Genomic DNA, 11,065 nt, shown 5'->3' with positions numbered 1-11,065 from the left:
CAGACCGGAAACTGCCCTTTTCCTGTTCTGTGTGGAGCAGGTGAACGGCCTCTCCCCAGTGTGACTGCGTCGATGAGTTTCAAGCTCAGACGGTGAATTGAATCCCTTCCCACAGTCCCCACATTTCCACGGTTTCTCCGTGGTCCGGGTGTCCTTGTGTCTCTCCAGGTTGGACGATCAGTTGAAGCCTTGTCCACACACACAACACGTGTACGGTTTCTCCCCGCTGTGAATGGTGTAATGTTCTTTCAGGCTGTGTAACTGGTTAAAGCTCTTTCCCCAGTCAGTGCACTGGAACACTCTCACTCGGGTGTGTGTGTCTCGGTGCTTTTCCACTCACACTGATGTTTGAAATCTTTTCCCAAAGACAGAACAGACAAACATTTCTCCTTCCACGTTCAAAGGTCGATGATATTCAGGTCCTGATGAATCGAGTAACTCTATCAGATTTGACATGATTCTTGATTTGAATTTCCCATCAGCAAATCCTCCCCTACTAACACCCTGTAAAAGGAGTTTACGAAGTCATCACTGTAAATACAGGATCGAAATTCAGAACAGACAATTTTAGTTTCTATGGAAAATTCTTTCCTCTCTTGTTCCTCCAAAGCTGTAAATCCCCGTCCCACACACTCTCCCTCCTCCCTGTGCTGAAATCCAAACCCATCGCACTGTCTCCAATATTTCTTCCCTCCACCCCCAGTTTTCTCCCTCCCTCTCCTCTGATTGGGTTCAGTTCTAAACCCGCTGTGGGCAGAGTGAGAATAAAATAAATGAGGCACTGGGACCCTGATGCCCCGCCCACTCTTTGTTCACGGTCACTGGGACCCTGAAGCCCCGCCCACTCTTTGTTCCCGGTCACTGGGACCCTGAAGCCCCGCCCACTCTTTGTTCCCGGTCACTGGGACCCTGAAACCCCGCCCACTCTTTGTTCCCGGTCACTGGGACCCTGAAACCCCGCCCACTCTTTGTTCCCGGTCACTGGGACCCTGAAGCCCCGCCCACTCTTTGTTCCCGGTCACTGGGACCCTGAAACCCCGCCCACTCTTTGTTCCCGGTCACTGGGACCCTGAAACCCCGCCCACTCTTTGTTCCCGGTCACTGGGACCCTGAAGCCCCGCCCACTCTTTGTTCCCGGTCACTGGGACCCTGAAACCCCGCCCACTCTTTGTTCCCGGTCACTGGGACCCTGAAGCCCCGCCCACTCTTTGTTCCTGGTCACTGGGGCCCTGAAGCCCCGCCCACTCTTTGTTCCTGGTCATTGGGGCCCTGAAGCCCCGCCCACTCTTTGTTCCTGGTCACTGGGACCCTGAAGCCCCGCCCACTCTTTGTTCCCGGTCACTGGGACCCTGAAACCCCGCCCACTCTTTGTTCCTGGTCACTGGGACCCTGAAACCCCGCCCACTCTTTGTTCCCGGTCACTGGGACCCTGAAGCCCCGCCCACTCTTTGTTCCCGGTCACTGGGACACAGAAACCCCGCCCACTCTTTGTTCCCGGTCACTGGGACCCTGAAACCCCGCCCACTCTTTGTTCCCGGTCACTGGGACCCTGAAGCCCCGCCCACTCTTTGTTCCCGGTCACTGGGACCCTGAAACCCCGCCCACTCTTTGTTCCCGGTCACTGGGACCCTGAAGCTCCGCCCACTCTTTGTTCCTGGTCACTGGGGCCCTGAAGCCCCGCCCACTCTTTGTTCCTGGTCACTGGGGCCCTGAAGCCCCGCCCACTCTTTGTTCCTGGTCACTGGGACCCTGAAGCCCCGCCCACTCTTTGTTCCCGGTCACTGGGACCCTGAAACCCCGCCCACTCTTTGTTCCCGGTCACTGGGACCCTGAAGCCCCGCCCACTCTTTGTTCCCGGTCACTGGGACACTGAAACCCCGCCCACTCTTTGTTCCCGGTCACTGGGACCCTGAAACCCCGGCCACTCTTTGTTCCCGGTCACTGGGACCCTGAAGCCCCGCCCACTCTTTGCACCTGGTCACTGGGACCCTGAAGCCCCGCCCACTCTTTGTTCCTGGTCACTGTGACCCTGAAACCCCGCCCACTCTTTGTACCTGTTCACTGGGACCCTGAAGCCCCGCCCACTCTTTGTTCCTGGTCACTGGGATCCTGAAGCCCCGCCCACTCTTTGTTCCCGATCACTGGGACCCTGAAGCCCCGCCCACTCTTTGTTCCCGGTCACTGGGACCCTGAAGCCCCGCCCACTCTTTGTTCCCGGTCACTGGGACCCTGAAGCCCCGCCCACTCTTTGTTCCTGGTCACTGGGACCCTGAAGCCCCGCCCACTCTTTGTTCCTGGTCACTGGGACCCTGAAGCCCCGCCCACTCTTTGTTCACGGTCACTGGGACCCTGAAACCCCGCCCACTCTTTGTACCTGGTCATTCGGACCCTGAAGCTCCGCCCACTCCTTTTTCCTGTACCAAGATGGGCACGCATGCTTTAAATCCACCATGATTTCCTCTCCTAAGATGGAGCCCAGTCACACTGCTCATCCGGGCGGGCCTGTCACCAATGTTTTTTTTAATTATTCGTTCACGGGATGTGGGCGTCGCTGGCGAGGCCGGCATTTATTGCCCATCCCTAATTGCCCTCGAGAAGGTGGTGCTGAGCCGCCTTCTTGAACCGCTGCAGTCCGTGTGGTGACGGTTCTCCCACAGTGCTGTTAGGAAGGGAGTTCCAGGATTTTGACCCAGCGACGATGAAGGAATGGCGATATATTTCCAAGTCGGGATGGTGTGTGACTTGGAGGGGAATGTGCAGGTGGTGTTGTTCCCATGCGCCTGCTGCTCTTGTCCTTCTAGGTGGTAGAGGTCGCGGGTTTGGGAGGTGCTGTCGAAGAAGCCTTGGCGAGTTGCTGCAGTGCATCCTGTGGATGGTACACACTGCAGCCACAGTGCGCCGGTGGTGAAGGGAGTGAATGTTTAGGGTGGTGGATGGGGTGCCAATCAAGCGGGCTGCTTTATCTTGGATGGTGTCAAGCTTCTTGAGTGTTGTTGGAGCTGCACTCATCCAGGCAAGTGGAGAGTATTCCATCACACTCCTGACTTGTGCCTTGTAGATGGTGGAAAGGCTTTGGGGAGTCAGGAGGTGAGTCACTCGCCGCAGAATACCCAGCCTCTGACCTGCTCTTGTAGCCACAGTATTTATATGGCTGGTCCAGTTAAGTTTCTGGGCAATGGTGACCCCCAGGATGTTGATGGTGGGGGATTCGGCGATGGTAATGCCGTTGAATGTCAAGGGGAGGTGGTTAGACTCTCTCTTGTTGGAGATGGTCATTGCCTGGCACTTATCTGGCGCGAATGTTACTTGCCACTTATCAGCCCAAGCCTGGATGTTGTCCAGGTCTTGCTGCATGCAGGATCGGACTGCTTCATTATCTGAGGGGTTGCGAATGGAACTGAACACTGTGCAGTCATCAGCGAACATCCCCATTTCTGACCTCATGATGGAGGGAAGGTCATTGATGAAGCAGCTGAAGATGGTTGGGCCGAGGACACTGCCCTGAGGAACTCCTGCAGCAATGCCCTGGGGCTGAGATGATTGGCCTCCAACAACCACGACCATCTTCCTTTGTGCTAGGTATGACTCCAGCCACTGGAGAGTTTTCCCCCTGATTCCCATTGACTTCAATTTTACTAGGGCTCCTTGGTGCCACACTCGGTCAAATGCTGCCTTGATGTCAAGGGCAGTCACTCTCACCTCACCTCTGGAATTCAGCTCTTTTGTCCATGTTTGGACCAAGGCTGTAATGAGGTCTGGAGCTGAGTGGTCCTGGCGGAACCCAAACTGAGCATCGGTGAGCAGGTTATTGGTGAGTAAGTGCCACTTGACAGCACTGTCGACGACACCTTCCATCACTTTGCTGATGATTGAGAGTAGACTGATGGGGCGGTAATTGGCCGGATTGGATTTGTCCTGCTTTTTGTGGACAGGACATACCTGGGCAATTTTCCACATTGTCGGGTGGATGCCAGTGTTGTAGCTGTACTGGAACAGCTTGGCTAGAGGTGCAGCTAGTTCTGGAGCACAAGTCTTCAGCACGACAGCTGGGATGTTGTCAGGGCCCATAGCCTTTGCTGTATCCAGTGCACTCAGCCGTTTCTTGATATCACGTGGAGTGAATCGAATTGGCTGAGGACTGGCTTCCGTGATGGTGGGGATATCGGGAGGAGGCTGAGATGGATCATCCACTCGGCACTTCCGGCTGAAGATGGTTGCAAACGCTTCAGCCTTGTCTTTTGCACTCAGGTGCTGGACTCCGCCATCATTGAGAATGGGGATGTTTGCAGAGCCTCCTCCTCCCGTTAGTTGTTTAATTGTCCACCACCATTCACGACTGGATGACACCAATGTGCAAACACAGGACCTTTTTTCTCTTATTTGTTGCCTCAAGCCGCCCCCAGGTGTTTGTGAAACTTCCTCGCCCACCCACAGTTCCAATTCCTGCCCGGTCTCCCACCGGCCTCCGACTCGCCTGTTGCTCCTCAGTCCCTCGCCACCACTCGCACTGCGCATGATCAGAGCACAGTCCGGTCCTGCGCCTGCGCAATAGTCTCCTGCTATCATTGATCGGGCACTTTCTGAACCGCGGGGAATTCTGGGGAAATACTCCGCCATTGCAAGCTGGAATTGCTGAACAGAATATTATTTGTTGCCATCCCATCGAGGTTGGTGCCAGTGGGTCAACAAACAAAATAAATAAATAAATTATACAGAATCCCGAGTTCTCGGTCTCTCCCCCATGGTGCAAAATAACTGGCCGCCACTTTTCCGTTACTAAGTCACACCCCAGGCCCGCCCCGTCCAGCCTGGTTTAATTGCTAAATGTTCTTTAATTCGAACCTTTCGTTCTCAGGGAAACTTACAAGGTCTCATTTTTTCTGTGTCCTACCCGAGAGCTAGTTAATGGCATTAATAAGATAGCACCGATTTTTTTATGGGTGGAAAGAGGAGAAAAATGCCACGAGCGATGTCTCAAAACACACGGGACCACTTACACTGCGACACCAGATCAAGGGTCACTTACACTGAGACACCAAATCCAGGGACAACTTAGATTCGGACACCAAATCCAGGGACCACTTACACTGGGAGGCCAAATCCAGGGACCACTTACACTGGGACACCAAATCCACGGACGACTTACACTGGGACACCAAATCCAGGGACCACTGACACAGACACCAAATCCAGGGACCACTTACACTGGGACACCAAATCCAGGGACCACTTACTGTGGGACACCAAATCCAGGGACCACTTACACTGGGACACCAAATCCAGGGACGACTTACTCTGGGACACCAAATCCAGGGACCACTTACTCTGGGACACCAAATCCAGGGACCAGTTACACTGGGACACCAAATCCAGGGACCACTTACACTGGGAGGCCAAATCCAGGGACCACTTACACTGGGACACCAAATCCAGGGACCACTGACACAGACACTAAATCCAGTGACCACTTACTCTGGGACACCAAATCCAGGGACCACTTACACTGGGACACCAAATCCAGGGACGACTCACTCTGGGACACCAAATCCAGGGAGGACTTACTCTGGGACACCAAATCCAGGGACCAGTTACACTGGGACACCAAATCCAGGGACCACTTATCTGGTGACATCCTTTGGAATTCATTTTTGCACCTTCTCCAGTATCTCTATATCCTTCTTATAATATGGAGATCAGAACTGTGCACGGTACTCCAAGTGTGGTCAAATCAAGGTTCGAAACAAGTTTAACATAACTTCTCTGCTTTACAATTCTATCCCTCCAGAAATGAACCCCAGTGCTTGGTTTGCTTTTTTATGACCTTTTTAACCTGCGTCAGTACTTTTAGCAGATAGTGTTTTTTTTTAGTGAACCTAGGTCCCTAGTATAGTTAACATTTTCTAATTTCAACGTAATTTAAAAGGGGTAACTCAGCTAAGGCAAGTCATGGCAGCAGACCTCGCACCCGTGATATGCTCCTCCTGCAAGATGTGGGAAGTCATGGACACTACCAGTGTCCCTGCCGACCATGTGTGCGGGAAGTGTGTCCACCTGCAGCTACTGACCGATCGTATCTCGGAGCTGGAGCTGCGGGTGGACTCACTGTGGAGCATCCGCGATGCAGAGAAACTCGTGGATAGCACGTTTAGCGAGTTGGTCACACCGCAGGTAAAGGGTATACAGGCAGGAAGTGAATGGGTGACCACCAGGAAGAGTAAGAGATGCAGGCAGGTAGTGCAGGGGTCCCCTGTGTCCATCCCCCTCTCAAACAGATATGCCACTTTGGATGCTGTTGGGGGGGATGACTTATCAGGGGAAGGCAGCAGCAGCCAACTTCCTGGCACCACGGGTAGCTCTGCTGCACAGGCTGGGAGGAAAAAGAGTGGCAGAGCTATAGTGATAGGGGACTCAATTGTAAGGGGAATAGACAGGCGTTTCTGCGGCCGCAACCGAGACTCCAGGATGGTGTGTTGCCTCCCTGGTGCAAGGATCAAGGATGTCTCGGAGCGGCTACAGAACATTTTGGAGGGGGAGGGCGAACAGCCAGCTGTCGTGGTGCACATAGGCACCAACGATATAGGTAAAAAAGGGGATGAGGTCCTAAAAGCAGAATATAGGGAGTTAGGAGGTAAATTAAAAAATAGGACCTCAAAGGTAGTAATCTCAGGATTGCTGCCAGTGCCACGTGCTAGTCAGAGTAGAAATAGGAGGATATTTCAAATGAATACGTGGCTAGAGGAATGGTGCAAGGGGGAGGGATTCAAATTCCTGGGACACTGGAAACGGTTCTGGGGGAGGTGGGACCAGTACAAACCGGACGGTCTGCACCTGGGCAAGGCCGGGACCGCTGTCCTAGGAGGAGTGTTTGCTAGTGCTGTTGGGGAGGGTTTAAACTAAAGTGGCAGGGGGTTGGGAACCTGAGCAGGGAGAGAGAGGAAAGCGTAACAGGAAGGGACAGAAGGTATGGAGTAATAGGTAAAGTGTTAAAAAAGGAAAAAGCAGGAACTAAGCGTCACAAAACAGATTTGAAAGTTCTTTATCTGAATGCACGTAGCATTCGTAATAAAATGGACGAGTTAACGGCACAAATAACTACGTATGGGTATGATCTTGTGGCCATTAAAGAAACATGGCTGCAGGGTGACAACGACTGGGAATTAAATATGCCAGGGTATTTAACAATCAGGAAGGACAGGCAGGAAGGAAGGGGAGGTGGGGTGGCTATGTTAATAAAGGAAGGAATCACTGTAATACAGAGAAATGATATTGGGACAAAGCATCAAGATAATGAAACAGTTTGGGTGGAGATAAGGAATAATAAGGGAAAAAAAACATTAGTGGGCGTAGTATATAGGCCTCCTAATAGTTGCAACTCTGCTGGAAGAAGTATTAATCAGGAGATAGTCGGGGCATGTAATAAGGGAACAGCCATAATTATGGGGGATTTTAATTATCATATTAACTGGACAAATCAAATTGGGCAGAGCAGCCTTGAGGACGAGTTCATTGAGTGCATCAGGGATGGATTTCTTGAGCAGTATGTAACTGATCCTACAAGGGGGCAGGCAACCTTGGACCTGGTCCTGTGTAATGAGTCAGGATTAATTAATAATGTCCTAGTTAAGGATCCCCTTGGAACGAGCGACCACAACATGGTTGAATTCCATATCCAATTAGAGGGTGAGAAGGTTGATTCTCAAACAAGCGTACTGAGCTTGAATAAAGGAGACTATGATGGTATGAGAGCGGAATTGATTAAAGTGGACTGGGAAAATAGATTAAAGGGTAAGACGGTACATGAGCAGTGGTGTTCATTTAGGGAGTTATTTTACAACTTTCAAAATAAATATATTCCACTGAGGAAAAAAGGGTGTAAAAGAAATGACAGCCACCCGTGGCGAAGTAAAGAAATCAAGGATAGTATCCGACTAAAAACAAGGACATATTAAGTAGCCAAACTTAGTGGGAGGATAGAAGATTGGGAATTCTTCAAAAGACAGCAAAAAGTAACTAAAGGATTGATTAAGAAAGGGAAGTTAGATTATGAAAAGAAACTGGCAAAAAATATAAAAACAGATAGCAAGAGTTTCTATAGTTATATAAAAAGAAAAAGGGTGGCTAAGGCAAACATAGGTCCCTTAGAGGATGAGACCGGGAAATTAATGGTGGGAAACATGGAGATGGCAAAAATGCTGAACAAATATTTTGTTTCAGTCTTTACAGTAGAGGACACTAAGAATATCCCAACACTGGACAAACAGGGGACTCTCGGGGGGGAGGAGCTAAATACGATTAAAATCACTCAGGAGATGGTACTCAGTAAAATAATGGGACTCAAGGCGGATAAATCCCCTGGACCTGATGGCTTCCATCCTAGGGTCTTGAGGGAAGTGGCAGTAGGGATTGTGGATGCTTTGGTGATAGTTTTCCAAAATTCCCTGGACTCAGGAGAGGTCCCGGCAGATTGGAAAACTGCTAATGTAACACCGTTATTTAAAAAGGGTAGTAGGCAGAAGGCTGGAAATTATAGGCCAGTTAGCTTAACATCTGTGGTGGGTAAAATTTTGGAGTCTATTATTAAGGAGACAGTAACGGAACATTTAGATAAGCATAATTTAATAGGACAAAGTCAGCATGGCTTTATGAAGGGGAAGTCATGTCTGACAAATTTGCTTGAGTTCTTCGAGGATATAACGTATAGGGTGGATAAAGGGGAACCAGTGGACGTAGTGTATTTAGACTTCCAGAAGGCATTCGACAAGGTGCCACATAAAAGATTATTACTTAAGATAAAAAATCACGGGATTGGGGGTAATATTCTGGCATGGGTGGAGGATTGGTTATCGAACAGGAAGCAGAGAGTTGGGATAAATGGTTCATTTTCGGACTGGCAACCAGTAACCAGTGGTGTTCCACAGGGGTCGGTGCTGGGTCCCCAACTCTTTACAATCTATATTAACGATTTGGAGGAGGGGACCGAGTGCAACATATCAAAATTTGCAGATGATACAAAGATGGGAGGGAAAGTAGAGAGTGAGGAGGACATAAAAAACCTGCAAGGGGATATAGACAGGCTGGGTGAGTGGGCGGAGATTTGGCAGATGCAATATAATATTGGAAAATGTGCGGTTATGCACTTTGGCAGGAAAAATCAGAGAGCAAGTTATTTTCTTAATGGCGAGAGACTGGAAAGTACTGCAGTACAAAGGGATCTGGGGGTCCTAGTGCAAGAAAATCAAAAAGTTGGTATGCAGGTGCAGCAGGTGATCAAGAAAGCCAACGGAATGTTGGCTTTTATTGCTAGGGGGATAGAATATAAAAACAAGGAGGTATTGCTGCAGTTATATAAGGTATTGGTGAGACCGCACCTGGAATACTGCATACAGTTTTGGTCTCCATACTTAAGAAAAGACATACTTGCTCTCGAGGCAGTACAAAGAAGGTTCACTCGGTTAATCCCGGGGATGAGGGGGCGGACATATGAGGAGAGGTTGAGTAGATTGGGACTCTACTCATTGGAGTTCAGAAGAATGAGAGGCGATCTTATTGAAACATATAAGATTGTGAAGGGTCTTGATCGGGTGGATGCGGTAAGGATGTTCCCAAAGATGGGTGAAACTAGAACTAGGGGGCATCATCTTAGAATAAGGGGCTGCTCTTTCAAAACTGAGATGAGGAGAAACTTCTTCACTCAGACGGTGGTAGGTCTGTGGAATTTGCTGCCCCAGGAAGCTGTGGAAGCGACATCATTAGATAAATTTAAAACAGAAATAGACAGTTTCCTAGAAGTAAAGGGAATTAGGGGTTATGGGGAGCGGGCAGGAAATTGGACATGAAGCTGAGTTCGGATCGGTCAATGCCCTGTGGGTGGCGGAGAGGGCCCAGGGGCTATGTGGCCGGGTCCTGCTCCGACTTCTTGTGTTCTTTAGATTTGTGGTTGGGATCAGATCAGCCATGATCTTATTGAATGGCGGAGCAGGCTCGAGGGGCCGATTGGCCTACTCCTGCTCCAATTTCTTATGTTCTTATGTTTAGTGATTTGTGTATCTGTGTCCCTGGATCCCTCGACTCCTCTACGACATTTAGACTCTTATTGTCCAAGCAGTCTGTGGCCTCCTTGTTCTTGCTACCAAAATGCTCCACTTCACCCTCATCTTTATTAAAATTCATTTTGCTAATTACACCCCCATTCTGCAAGTTTATTAATGTCTTCTTGTATTTTCTCGTAGTCTTCATCAGTATTAACAAACACCGCCCTGCCCCCATTCCCAATACGGTGTCATCTGTAAATTTTGAAATTGTACATCGATTCCCGAGTCCAAATCGTTTATGTAAATTGTGAACAGCGGTCCCAGCACCGATCATTGTGGAACTCCATTTTCCACCTTTTAGCAGTCTCAGTAGCGACCTTTAACTCCACTCTCTGTTTTAGAGCAGTGATCAAGAGAAACTTGTTTACGTAGAGAGTTGTGAGACTGTGAAATTCACTTCCACGGTTAGTGTTTGGGGCACACAGTTCTGTAATGACAAGTGGTCCTCATGTTTTTATCCAAGACAGGCCTCAGCCCACTCATTGACTCCAAATGTTGATGCAATGGTTCAAGCGAAGAGGTGCCAGGTATCAGGAGCAGCAGTAGCTGTAAATAAAATCTAAATGTAAGTAAGTACCAATAAAGTTCATCTTCATCTGTTTCGAGTTTAATAACTTTTGCTCAATGTGGCTCAGGCCAAGTGCCAGGATATCGGGTCAGGTTCACCATAGAAAATGAGTTTGACACCCCTGAGATCGACAATGTGAACCGGATTACCCTCATCCACTAACCCAGCAACTTCTTCAAAAAACTCAAGCAAGTTTGTAAGACTCGATCTTCTTTCCCAGAAGCCGTGTTGAGTATCTCTAATGGCCCCTTCTCTTTCCCCGTGATCATAAACAGCATCTCTTAGGATCCATTCAAGCATCTTCCCTCAGATCGAGGTCACAATGATCGGCCTGTCATTCTCTGGCTCTGATTTGTCCCCTTTAATGAATATGGGAACTACATGAGCAACCTTCCAATCTCAGGGG

This window comes from Heptranchias perlo, chromosome 20 (genome assembly GCF_035084215.1).
Source record: "Heptranchias perlo isolate sHepPer1 chromosome 20, sHepPer1.hap1, whole genome shotgun sequence".
In the NCBI taxonomy this organism is placed as follows: Eukaryota; Metazoa; Chordata; class Chondrichthyes; order Hexanchiformes; family Hexanchidae; genus Heptranchias; species Heptranchias perlo.
The sequence above is the reverse complement of the archived record's forward strand: the minus strand, read 5'-3'. Positions refer to the sequence as shown.